The 14,453-nt window shown below is 41.2% G+C and overlaps 1 long non-coding RNA gene across 1 annotated transcript; it reads left to right on the top strand.

Annotated features, from left to right (window-relative positions):
- The first annotated feature begins 9 nt into the window (after positions 1-9).
- On the top strand, positions 10-14,453 carry LOC134810072 (uncharacterized). The gene is made up of 2 exons (XR_010157207.1): positions 10-228; positions 13,182-14,453. It is a non-coding gene; the product is annotated as an uncharacterized LOC134810072 (long non-coding RNA).

The raw sequence follows: 14,453 nt of genomic DNA, 5'->3' as shown, positions 1-14,453 counted from the left end.
GGGCGGAGCTGGGAGGTGGGTGGGAATGTGGCCTACAGGAAAGCGGGGTTAGTTTTGGGATCGGAGCTCTCGCGATATTTCACGGAACTTGGGCAAATGACAAATCTGAAGGCGCCGCGTTGATGCTGATGGCGCAGCCTGACCCGCCCCGTGTGTTGCAGCCCGTGTAATACCCTTCTCTCCCTACCCACAGTTGGGGTCATCTTCTATAAGCGGGTCATGAAATAGGTGAGCTAGCTCTGTGCACTGTGGTCTTTTCTTCCTTTCTGGAAAACTAGTTCTGAAAGCATCTTTTTTGTTGCTGTTGTAGGTTATGATTTAATTCTACCTTATTGGTGTGAGCAGGAACAGGGGCAAGAGTCCGCCTCTACAATCCCACAGGAAGAACAGTCAGGAGAATTATATACATCTGCAGTGGGCACAGGACTTCCGTTGTACACAGCCTGTTAAACTACCTATGTCTCTCCTCTCCTTCTTTCCTTCCGCCTTTACCTACTAGTCTGCCGCCACCAATTTCTCTTCCACTGCATTCTCCATTCCGCTCAACATGCACCTCCTATATACTCCACTTGGTTTAGGGTAGAAACCTAGGAATTATTGCCACCTCCTCCTCCTCTGCCATCTCTCTTATAGATCCTGCAAATCTCTCCCTTTTCTCCACTGTAATGGTGGTGTGATGATGATGTTGACGATGGCAATGATATAGTTCATTTGTATGTCTGGGTATATATATATATATATATAATGTGTACTGGGATTTTAGGTTAAAAGGACGTAAACATTTCGTTTGTCCTTGGTAGAGGCATTGCCATTTAAAAACTGCTGTTTTCAGTTTGTAGTACAGGAAACTAACCCTCAGGTCATCTTTAGAGCCGCTGTCCTTCCTCTGGGATGAACCCTTAGAGGGGCCACTTTCCTTTGTGTGGTTGTAAGGCAAGTACCACGCACCTACCGTTCTGATAGAAGAGTATGGAGGAGCATATATTAGCTTGGCAAGTACCCGTATCTTCGATGTGTTGGTGGATGAAGTGGAGCGATACCCATGTGCTAATTACATCTGCATTGCTACACAGGAGCCTTCTGGGAGGAAGGAGCGCCAAATGCAGACTCTTTTCTTTAGAGGTTCAAATGTATTGGACCATATCTAATGGATGGGGAGGGTCTGATAGGCCAGCTGGCGGGTAAACATAACATGAGCCCCTGTTGTGATAAAATCAGAAAACTAGACTGGCCTCAGGCAGGCATCTGTTCCTAACTCAAGCCCGTGTAATACCCTTCTCTCCCTCCCCACAGTTGGGGTCATCTTCTATAAGCAGGTCATGAAATAGGTGAGCTAGCTCTGTGCACTCTTTTCTTCCTTTCTGGAAAACTAGTTCTGAAAGCATCTTTTTTGTTGCTGTTGTAGGTTATGATTTAATTCTACCTTATTGGTGTGACCAGGAACAGGGCAAGAGTCCACCTCTACAATCCCATAGGAAGAACAGTCAGGAGAATTATATACATCTACAGCGGGCACAGGACTTAGGCCAGATCTTCCTGGAAAGTGGTCAGAAAGACTTAGACTTAAGCCACGGGAGTTAGGCCAAGCTGATCATTTGCCCTTTCAAAGATGGCAAAATACTGTTGGATGAAGAGGTAGCCCAGGATCCAGAACTCTTCTGGGTGGTGGAGATGTTCATACCCTGGAAGCTGCTAGTGCAGCCCTGCTGGCTTTTTACTGATTTTATGAAGGATATTTAAAAAAGGCTGGGCATGGTGGCTCACACCTGTAATTCCAGCACTTTGGGAGGCTGAGGCAGGTGGATCACTTGAGGTCAGGAGTTCAAGACCAGCCTGACCAATATGGGTGAAACCCAGTCTCTACTGAAAATACAAAAATCAGCCGGGTGCGGTGGCAGGTGCCTGTAATCCCACGTACTCGGGAGGCTGAGGCAGGAGAATTTCTAGAACCCAGGAGGCAGAGGTTGTAGTGAGCCGAGATTGCATCCCTGCACTCCAGCCTTGGCAACACAGCAAGACAAAAAAAAAAAAAAGATACTGAAAAGGATACAGAAGAACAGTCAGTTGGAAGAGATGTGTGGGACAAGGCACGGCGGATGGGGCTTGGAGCTTCCATGCCCTTTCCTGGTGGGGCCATCTTCCAGTAACCTCCACATATTCAGCTATCTGGCAACTTGTGAAAGCATCTTTAAACAGCATTAGTAACTTTTTTCTAAAAATTGTGATACAATATACATAACATAAAATTTCCCATCCTCACCATTTTAAGTGTACAGTTCAGGGGCATTAAGTACCTTTACACTGCTGTGCAACTGTCATCATTGCCCATCTCCAGAACTTTGTGTCTTCCAAAACTAAAATACTGTACCATTAAACAATAAGTCCCCATTCCCCCTTCCTTTCAGCTCCTGGCAACCACCATTCTACTTTTTGTCCCTATGAATTCAACTACTCTACGTAGCTCATCTAAGTGGAATCATGCAGTGTTTTGTCTTTGTGACTGGCTTCTTTCACTTATAACATCCTCAGGGTTTATCCATGCTGCACCATGTCTCAGCACTTCATTCTTTTTTATGGCTCAGTAATATTCCATTGTTTGGCTACACTACATTTTGTTTCTCTATTTATCTGTCATTAACACTTGCTTTGCTTACACCTTTTAGCTGTTGTGAATAATGCTATGAACATGTGTGTACAAATATCTTAAACAGCATTAGGATCTTGTTAGGCCGTTTTTTGCTTTAAGAAGAGAGTAAAGCAACCTAATGGTGTGAGTGAGGCAGGAAACTCCGAAGTACTGAGACAAGACTCCAGGGTCTTCTTTAATTAGTTGTATTGGTTTTTTAAAACAGCCTAAGATTTCCCCCCAGACCCCCAGTGTGCACTCCCCCCTTAGTGTGTGGGCCACTTGGCAGGGCCTAAAGAAGTCTCGGTTTACCTTGAATTTTCCCAAGGAGTCTCTAATTCTCTGGCTACTTAACAGAATGTGGGAAAGGCTGTTGTCTTTACTGTCCTGGAATATTAGAATCAGGAGAACCATCATAATTCATTTAATCATTCAGAAAATATTTACTAAATGCCTGTTATGTATGAATGTGTAAGTATGTGTCAGATCGGAGACTGAAAAAAAATCCGAGCCCTTCTGATACTTGTAATTCCACTGGGGATTATAGATTTAGACAGAAGTGGAGCTATCTACCAAGGATGGTTATATTACCTTTGCTTTTTCCTTATATTCTTTCCTTTGAAGGCTTAAAAATACTTTTTGGGTGGATAAAATAAAATTTAAGAGTTAATTATTTTTAAATTTGATTGTGAGAGATGGTTATGTTGCTATATTTATTCTGGGCCTGATTAAATTATAAGAATCATTGTATAGATAATGAAATTGAGGCATAGAGAGGCCAAGCCAGCTGAGCTAAGAACGTTAAGACAGATGCTTTTTTTTTTTTTTTTTTTTTTTTTTTGAGATGGAGTCTGGCTCTGTTGCCCAGGCTGGAATGCAGTGGTGCAATCTCGGCTCACTGCAAGCTCCGCCTCCCAGGTTCACGCCATTCTCCTGCCTCAGCCTCCTGAGTAACTGGGACTACAGGCGCCCGCCACCATGCCCAGCTAATTTTTTTGTAGTTTTTAGTAGAGACGGGGTTTCACCATTTTAGCCAGGATGGTCTTGATCTCCTGACCTCGTGATCCGCCTGCCTTGGTCTATATTAAGGCAGATGCTCTTAATCCTCTCTCCATGTTGTCCTCTGGAGGAGCGATGGCTCAGGATAAAGGCCTGACTGTTGTCACAGAATTCTTACTTATAAAATGTATCAATTGATTAATGTATGGATTTCATGCCATTTTAGTCAATACTTCAATATATATAATACTCCTATATATTATATAAATATTTATAATAAATGTATATATTTAGGTTATATATAGGTTAAATATAAATATATATTATGTATTTATAAATATATAAATATATAAATACATAATATATACTGTAATATAGAAATATGTGTTTATGTAATATATTAATATATATTAATAAACATTTCATAAATATATAGTATATAATATATGTTACTCTAAATAAATATATTATATATTAAATATATTTATTACATATAATCTATTAATATATCTATATAAATATATGTATATATTATATTCATAAATATATATTAAATGTATATCCTTATCTATATTTAATAAGGATATATATTTACCCAGTTGTGCCACTTTGAGGAATTTTTCCAAGGAAATACTGAAATAGATAAATATATATCTATTTTAATCTATATATATTCTTATATATTTATTATATATTCATATTCAGTATTTATATATTTATTATATATTCGTATTCAATATTTATGTATTTATTATATATTCATATTAAATATTTATATATTTATTATATATTCGTATTAAATATTTATATATTATATATTCATATTAAATATTTATATATTATATATTCATATTAAATATTTATATATTATATATTCATATTAAATATTTATATATTATATACATATTAGATATTTATATATTTATTATATATTCATATTAGAAATTTATATATTTATTATATATTCATATTAGATATTTATATATTTATTATATATTCATATTAGATATTTATATATTATATTCACATGATTTATATATTTAATATATCTTTATATTGAATATTTATATATTTAATATATATTGAATATATTTAATATATATTGAATATTTATATTTAATATATATTGAATATTTATATTCAATATATATTGAATATTTATATCTAAAATATATATAGAATATTTATATTTAATATATATTTATATTGAATATTTATATATTTAATATATATTTATATTGAATATTTATATATTTATTAAATATATATAAGATGAGTGGATGGAAGAGAGGTAGAAACTCCCTCATAGAAAACCATGAATTTTATTTTATTTTTTGAGACAGGGTCTGGCTCTGTCACCGAGGCTGAATTTAATGGCTGGTTCACAGCTCACTGCACCCTCAACCTCCCAGGTGCAAGCAATCCTCCCATCTCAGCCTCCAGAGTAGCTGGGACTACAGGTCGGTGCCACCACACCCAGCTAATTTTTTGTATTTTTTTTGTAGAGATGGAGTCTCATCTTGCCATATTGCTCAGGCTGGTCTTAAACTCCTTGAGCTCAAGAGATCCTCCTGCCTCGGCCTCCCAAATTGCTGGGATTACAGGTGTGACCCACCACACCCCATGACATTTTTGCAAACAAAAAAGTACTGAATAGTCTTACCCTACCAGATATTAATATATCATACATTATAGAGCCGTAGTTATTGAGCTCATGTGGTACTGGCGCCAAAATCAACAGACAGTTACGTGAAATAGAATAGATAGGCCTGATGGAAACTCCAGTGCAATTAGAATTTGGTTATGTATTAAAGGAAGCATAAAAATTGTTAAACAACTAGTACTAGAACAACTGGGTAAAGATTTGGGAAAAATTATATCTTCATCTCTTACCACATATCAAATTTTAGATAAAAAGGTAAATACTAACAAAGGCTTAAAAAACAGAAGAAAATAAAAATGAATATATTTTTAATTTTTATTGTTTTATTTTATTTTTATTTTTTGAGATGGGGTCTCACTCTGTCACCCATGGTGGAGTACAGTGGTGCGATCTCAGCTCACCTCAGTCTGCTTCATGGGCTCCAGGTGATTCTACCTCAGCCTCCTAAGTAGCTAGGACTACAGGTGTGGGCTACCACACCCGGGTAATTTTTGTATTTTTTGTAGTGATGGGGTTTCACCGTGTTGCCCAGGCTGGTCTTGAACTCCTGAACTCAAGCATTTCACCTGCCTTGGCCGCCCAAAGTGCTGGGATTACAGATGTGAGTCACCATGCCTAGCTGAATATATTTTTTACACTTTTAAATCTTAGTAGACAATTTTCAGACTGTCTAATAACATTAGATGTGTTCAACCTCACTAGTTTCCAAGGAAATGCAAATTAAAATAATGAGATCTATTTAAGCTAGCAGATTAGCAAAGGTTAAAAAAAATTCGTCATTGTCAGAGGTGTGAGGAAATAGGTAATTTCATAGTCGAGTGATAAGAATATAAATTGGCATAACTTGTCTGCAAAGCAATTTGGCAAGTCTTTTCAAAGTTTGTAACTATTGACCCAATTATGCCACTTTGAGGAATTTATTCCAAGGAAATACTGAGAAACTCTAAATTTTATATAAAAGGACATTTATCATTGGCTTATCTATAACAACAAATAAATAACTTAACAGTAAGTGGAGGGTTAAATGAATTAAGAAATCAAGTTATAATCCTAAATTTAAAAATCTGATGGGTTTCTAATTTAAAATATATATATATATATTTACAGATACAGGTGTAGGTATAGAATAGACAGATTAAAAAAGGCTACTCTTAAATATTAAGAGTAGAGATGAGTGAGCAGATTACTGGTTATTCTTATGGTCTTTAAAATTTTCCAATTTCTCTATAATTTATATTATTAGATTCACATATGTGTTGAAGTTGATTTAAAAATATTAACCTGTTCTTGTCTTTTTATATTTATATTATTTCACCCAAAGTATTTGAAAAATCTGTTTTTCAAGGTGCATATAGGAAGGGGTCATTCCTGGTCCCCATCAATATCCTTGGCTTATTCTTGGGGACAGGCACAGGCCGAACCCTGACCAAAGCAGCAAGAAATTAAGAATTCAGGGATGCTTGCTTCGTTCATATTTAGTACCAAGCCATTCACTCTTCCCTTCGTCTTCATTTCTCTGGCTTCTGTGTATGCCATCAAGTAAACTGTCCTTTTGGTGTCTAATCTTTACCTAATACAGGAATGATCATTTCCTTAACTTCTCTGTTTTCTGAGAGGACTAATTAATTATTCCTTTTCATTATTTTATAACTGGCAAGTTACAAAACTAACTTGACTGCAGCTTCTGGTGCCACACAGTAAGAATGTTTACTTGGTGTGTGCTTGTTCTTAGCTGGCCTCAGCTGAGTCACCAGCATCCTTGGGCCTGAACACCCGCCCCAATGCACTCCCCTGGTGCTTCATCATGGGCCTTCCACGTGAGAGCTGGATATGGCTCAAAAGAACCAGACTTCTTGGGCTATGAGAGGGAACTACAAAGAGGAAGAAAGCGATAATAAAGGAAAAGAACCTGTGGAAGGAGAGCAAAAGGCACGGGGACACATGCACCACGCACACACACACACACACACACACACACACACATTTCAACCGTGGCTCTGAAATGGTGTGATGGATAGTGGGTGAAACCTCTGTTCTCATTACACATCTGCCTTCATTAAAGGCCACCAGCGGAATAGCAATCCTATTGGTTTACCGGTTTGGCCTTAGAGTGTGGATGGCCTTAGCACTTCCGGAAGCAGCCACAGGTCCCATGCCTGTGAGCCTTCCATGGAGCTATGTGCTGTGCACCACGCTGAACACGAGATGGCAGTATTACTACATCTGCGTTCCAACACACAGCCATCCTCGGTTCCCACACACAGGGCCTGATGCAAACTGAACACACACACACACACACACACACACACACACACACACACACAGACAGAGCTGTCCTCCAAATAAAATAATGACACACACACACAGCTGTCCCCCAAATAAAATAATGACACTTTGCCTATCGTCAAGTGGGACCTGTGTTTGAGACTGAGTTTGCCGCCTCCGTGGGGGTCAAAGGCAGGACAGGCTATGTGATTTGTAGGGCCCAGTGCAAAAGGAAAATGTAGGGCCTCTTGTTCAAAAAGCAGGGAAAAAAGTGCTGCTAAAGGTAGTAAAATATGAAGACTTTTCCTTTCTTTCCTGGACTCTTGACTTGTTATGGGATTTTTAAATTTTCTATTAATGTTCTAAGTAAAGAAAAACAAAATCATTAAATATACTTTTAAATCATTAGCATCAATTTTACCACTCATCGTCATATTGGGGAATGCCAGTTCACCGTGCAAATGTAAGAGCATTTAACTCATAGGCAGAATCAGTGAAATTATACAGTTTTTATTTTGTTGCTTGTATATGCCTTTGTGTTTTGTTCTTACCAGAACAGTGAAAATATTGCATAAAACTAACTCAGTTGCTTTTATTTTACTTCTTGATCCACGTGCATTCTACCAGCACCTTCTGACTTTGGCTTACTCATGAGTAAGAGAGGACTGAAAGGAAAAGGAACTATTGTCCTTTTAGAATGTCAACACCTTCATGTATAGGAAGCAAGTTCTAGTGGCCTCTTGGGGTTGCCAGTGCCCCAGCTGACTCAGTCATAGACATAGTACTCTTACCTTGGACTCGCTTTGAGTCCCATTAATCTCCCATACATCATGGGGCCACCAGAATTCCATGTGGATGGGGCATCATACAAAGGGAGCAGCAAGGAACGATGGGCACATGTGTCCCCTCTGCTCATGCAGATGTTCCATTGTCCCACTGGACCTCACTTACAAGACACAAATTCAAAAACATAATGATTCAGAATTTCAAGATAGTGACAGTAGAGCATTAAACCAAGCACAGGGCTCTCCTGAAGGCACGGGGATACATGCACAGACACACACAAACACACAAGAACGGCAGGGGCTGTGTGACACATGAGTGACATACCTGCAAAGCCAGCCCAGGTCACAGGCTCTCATGATCTCAGCCACTTGCATTTTCCCAGTCCACACTTATATCTCCAATGAGCCTTTTCGCCCAGGTGCCAGAGCTCCTTCAACTCCACGTGTACCAATCTGAGCTAGTAAGCATCCATTCCTTCAGCAAACATTTATTGAACGTTCCTGTTACATGTCAGATACTGTTCTAGGAGCTGGGGATACAGCAGGATACACAGTCCCTGCCCTCATGGAGCTTACACTGTAGTGGAGAAAGGGGAAGAGCCATTCACAAATCAATAATTATGTGTCAAATGGAGACATGCTATGAAGAGAAAAGCAGAGTAAAAAGAGCATTATGGTAGGAGATACTGTTACCTAATGTGGTCAGAGAAGGGCTCTCTGATGAGCCAGCATTTGAACAGAGACCTTAAGGGTGTGAGGGAGTGAGCTAGGAGGCTCTGGGGGAAGGACATCCAGGCAAAAGGAATGGCAGCTGTGGAGGCTGTGAGTGGGGTGTGTGCATGGTGTGTCTGAGGGGGAACAGGGAGGCAGCAGCTGGAGCCAAGTGAGTGAGAGGAAGAAGGTAGGTGAGGTGAGAACACTGGGGGCACAGGGGGAGCCCATGTAAGGCCTTGCGTTCCCACATAAACTTCAGTAAAAACTGTCTCCTCCAGATTGCCTCTTTTGTTCTAAAGGCCTTATGTCTTGACGAATGGCCTCACTGGGAATAGGAGTCACCTTTGGCTCCTTTTCTCTCATGTCTTTAGCCCAACCTCTTGCTCCAGCTACTGCCTGGCTGACCACTTCCAAGCAGGCTGCTACCAGCTTAGTCCAGCTGCAGTGACACTCACCTTGGGTTCACATCAGGAACCTCTCATGCCTTGCCCTGGGGCTTCTTTGGTGTTGGTATGGACACCTGAGGAGCCAGGAGCCTGCTCAGCTGTCATGTATGCATAGCTTCAAGTGCAGGGGGAGTGATGCCCATGGGGACACCCTAAACCAATGGAGATGGAAGCCAAGGTATAACACATTTCATAAGGCTCCTTGGAAGGCCTTAGCGAGACATCAAGCTCCAGTCAGCCGCAGCAGTTGCTAACTTAGTAGTCACTTAGTGGCGTCCTTGTTTCTCTTTTTCATTCGTTCTTGTTCCACTGCCCTGATCCCTCACTCTTGCTCCCAAATAAACAAATGGCACACACACCTCTGTCCTGGATTCTTCTTATTTTATTTTATTTATTTATTTATTTTCTGAGTTGGAGTCTCGCTGTGTCATCCAGGCTGGAGTGCAGTGGCACGATCTTGGCTCACTGCAAGCTCCGCCTCCTGGGTTCATACCATTCTCCTGCCTCAGCCTCCCGAGTAGCTGGGACTGCAGGCGCCCGCCACCACGCCCGGCTAATTTTTCGTATTTATAGTAGAGATAGGGTTTCACTGTGTTAGCCAGGATGGTCTCGATCTCCTGACCTCGTGATCTGCCCGCCTTGGCCTCCCAAAGTGCTGGGATTACAGGCGTGAGCCACCATGCGATTCTTCTTTTGTGGGTGGTGGGAAGAATTCAGGCTCAGATTAAAAATATCCCTTCCCACCGATCATCCAAATCTTGTTGATTCTACTTCAAATTGTTTATTTAATTTTTCCCATTCCTGCTCCTACTCCCCTAGTTCAGACCCTCTTCATCTTTTCTCTGTACTAGGACCAACTGGACTCCTATCTGCTCTTTTGCCTCTCCCTTTTTTTTCTTTTAAACTTAACCCATCATCTCTCCCACAAAAGCATTCATCCTTTTCTGCTGCCAAAGTGAAGTTTCTAGGACTACAACTACTCATTTCTGGTAGCTCCTTATCACCTACAAAATAAAGTTTAAACCCCTTAACATGATGTTATGATCGCTGTCAATGCCTGCAGCACCGTGATTTTCCATGTCTCCCCATAAACACCTCTGACCACCTTGGATTGTTCATCTGTTGTTTCCTCTTCAGTGGTTCTTCCTCTCGAAGCCTTTCTTTCTGCCAGCCTTTCCATTCAGTCCCCTTTAGTTCATCAAATGCTTAATTGAACACAGGCACATACCGGTTCCTGTCACCCAAGGAGGTGAGGAGCAGGTGACAAGATAGGGGAGGTAGTGTTGCAGAATATGTCACATGTCAACACAGTCCCATGTAAATGTTTTAGTTAGCTTGCCTGAGTTTAGGGACCTGAATGCGCTTTTTCGTCAGGCTGGAATCACTGCAGGGGTTTTGGTAAGGAGAAAGGCATTTTTCTTTTGCAGAACTTGAGATCACGTGGAAAAATATGGCTCTGAGGGGGGGGTAAATTTATGGAAAGTCATCTTTACATTAATCATCAAAGCTGATGTCTAAATAAAGACAATGCGATTGACATTTTGCACATTTTAAATTAGTAGTAGTGGATATAGCACTCAATTTTCACTTACTATTCCTGACTTCAAAAAAAGAAGTGTTAAATTTTCTTTCCTGCAGTCTCGAGATGCTTGCTTATTTGTTTTGATTTGTTGCAGATAATATGCATGCAGAGAGGTTTTCCTTTTCTGAGTCTCATTTTCCATCCACATATTCAATGTCTTCTTGCCTTGCAGACTTAGGATTGTTGATTTTCCACCCCTCTAGTTCTGCCTGCCGGGCCACTGGCTACAGTGTGCAGGTTGGGATCATAGGACTGTGACTGGCCCAGGGGGCACATGGGCCTGACTCTCAGCCCATGAGGTTTGCCAGGTTGGGCTCCCTGGCTTGTGGCTGCATTACATTTTTATAATTCTGTCATGATTCAGAGATGTTAAGTAAGTTGGTGCTTGAGATAGAAAGGTTTAGGATAATCTTATTTAACCAATGAGGCCCAGCTCAGTGGGTAATTGTCAGCCCTTCTACCCAGCTCCCGGGGTTTATCGCCTCAGGCATGGCCCTGGTATCTGTGTGCAGAAGCACACCTGTCAACTCCTCTTTCCCATCTTAGCAACCTCCTTCCTCTCAGGCCAATTCCCAGTGCTAAGAACCTGGTTACCCTTCCTCCTTGTGTTTCCAGCAGCTACAATAACAAATTGTCACGAAACATTATCCTCTCACATTTCTGGAGGTCAGAAGTCCAAAGCCAGGCTGGCAGCAGGGCTGCGCTCCCTCCAAAGGCTCTAGGGGAGAACGCTGTCTTGCCTCTTCCTCCTCCAGCCTCTGGTGACTGCTGATGTTCCTTTGCTTGTGGCAGCAGCATCCAATCTGTGCTTCTGTCCTCACCCAGCCTGCTTTCCTGTGTGTGACTCTGTGTTCTTTTCTGTCTCTGAATAGAACCTTCTCATTGATGGCCCATCCTAATCCAGCATGATCGTATTTCAATCTTTACCCTCATCATGTTTTAATGACCTGACTTTCAAATAAGGTCACATTCTAAGGCTGTGAGTGACATGATTTGGAGTGGACGTCATTCACTCCACCATACTCATCTACTTTATCTTTGTCAAGACTTCAATGCAAACACGTCTACTTCTTACACCCCCTGTTTTACCTCCTTTTCCTATTTTCAACTCCCCATTCCTTTTTTCCTCATTTACCCCTTTAAGAATGATTTATAATTTGTGTGCACAAGATTTGACTATTCTGCATTTCTGAAGAGATGTACAAAGGTAAGCACATATTTATTAGAATTTCATATAGAATCAGAGGGAAGTCAAAGTCAGGAAAGGAGGGACTGATCTATTCATATACAATTCTTTTGGTATTGTATTTGTATTAATTTCTTCAACCCATTTGAAAGTTACCTAAGGAAATGTGTGGTTTTCAACTTAATATGCAAGTTCCTAGCAGAGTGTCTGGTATGTAGTAGGTGCTCATAAATTAGAATGAGATGAGTCAGCTTCTTACCTTTGGCCGTGTCCTAACCAAACATTGCCAAACTGAATGGGAAAGGACTGGACAGGCACAAAATTCTCTCTTCATTGCTCATGGACTTGCCCCTCAAGTCCAGCCTCTATGGATACAACCTGCTAGTCTAGTATTGTAGAAGAAAATGCACTTTGATCTCACTTTTCTCCGGCATAGCAAAGACCACACTTAGAGTGATGATGGGGATAACTTTTTCTGTCTTTCGGAGGAGAGGAGCAAAAGTAACCTCAAGAGGACAATAGGGGGCATGAAGGGCTTTCATGAGCCTCTCTAAAACACAGTTGTGGCTGGGCGTGATGGCTCATGCCTGTAATCCCAGCACTATGGGAGGCCGAGGCAGGTGGATCACTTGAGGTCAGGAGTACAAGACCAGCCTGGCCAACATGGTGAAACTCTGTCTCTACTAAAAATACAAAAAAAATTTTAGCCGGGTGTTGTGGCACACACCTGTAGTCCCGGCTACTGGAGAGGCTGAGGCAGGAGAATCGTTTGAACCCACGAGGCAGAGGTTGCAGTGAGCCGAGATTGCGCCACTGCACTCCAGCCTGGGCGACAGAGTGAGACTCTGTCTCAAAAAAATAAATAAATAAAAGTCAATAAAACACAGTTGTAAAGCATATGTCTTGTCCCTCTAGTAAGAAAGCCAAGTCCAGAGGCCAGAGGTGAAGCCCGACCTCTGTGTTTCTAACATCAAGGATGCTGCCCTGCCCAGGACCAACACCCAGCAAACTTTGGATGATGTCAGTAAGGTGATGTTCACCAACATCTTCAACAGTGGGCTGAAAGCCAAGCAGACATGGTCACTCTGCAGTCCTCTGGAAGGCCCAAGAGAGCCCTTGCCTGCTACCTGAATAGATGAGGACCTCCGGAGCTACCTGGCCTTTGTGGATTCCAGACCTCCTGCATCAGCCGAGCTCCAGGAGAGCCCCAGCAGCGCTCTCTTTTCCTGCTGCCTCGGTGCTCAAGATGATGGTCTTTTTGAGTGTCCAGCTGATTCTGTTGCTCACTTACCATTGTGTGGGTGCCTCTGTCATCCCTTGCCCAAGGAAAGCCTACACTTTGAGGTTTTGAATCTCTCTCAGTGACCTTCAGGGCACTCCCTCCCAGCTGCCTGTGGCCCAGGCTGAAACACAATGTTTCATGTGGTTTCAGGGATGAGGTCACACCCATTTTCTTTGCAATATCCTTAACAAATTTTCATTTGCGGGAAATAAAGAGTAGATAGGAAAGCAGCCTTTTCTTTCACATCATTTCTCCTTATTCTCTTTTCTTTTTCGTCTTCCTGGTTTTTCTAAATTCCAACGCCATCTAATGAAAAGGGAAAATGTTACTAATAGCAATTTAGCTTAAATGCATTGCTTTTAGTAGCCATGGGGACAAAAATATCAAAGAGCCATAAGTTAATAGGATTCAAGAGTAGAAAACTTCTGCAAAGCTACAGGGCACATCCTGATGATACCAGCACAAAGCTGATGTCCCTTTTCTGCAGAAGATACACAGTACAGGTGAGCCTGCAGGTCACCCGGCAGCCCTAGAGCAGTAGAAGTATGTATCATGTTATTATGTCTGTAGTCCATGCTGGGGCCTGGGAAGGAGCCAGAGACAGCATGTTCCCTTTACATTCCATGTTTGCCAAAAAGACCGTCTCCACAGCTTTCTCCCAGGGCCTGATCTAGAAAACCCAGAGATCCTTAAGTTCCACCCATCCCTTGCCTTCAGGCTAACTGCTGCTAGAGTAAGAAAAATGTCCCTGAATGTGCCTCGTCTCCTGCTGGGAGTATCACTTGTCAGTCAAATCAGGTGATTTAGCATTTTGTCCCGATTTACTTTAGAAAAGAAAATGAAAACTATCTCTAGATGCATTTTTGTATCCTTTGCTTTGTGTTGTCAATAAAGAGCTAAAATAA

The sequence above is a fragment of the Pan troglodytes genome, chromosome 1 (genome assembly GCF_028858775.2).
Source record: "Pan troglodytes isolate AG18354 chromosome 1, NHGRI_mPanTro3-v2.0_pri, whole genome shotgun sequence".
In the NCBI taxonomy this organism is placed as follows: domain Eukaryota; kingdom Metazoa; phylum Chordata; class Mammalia; order Primates; family Hominidae; genus Pan; species Pan troglodytes.
Note: the sequence above shows the minus strand (reverse complement) of the source record. Positions and strands in the feature narration are given on the sequence as shown.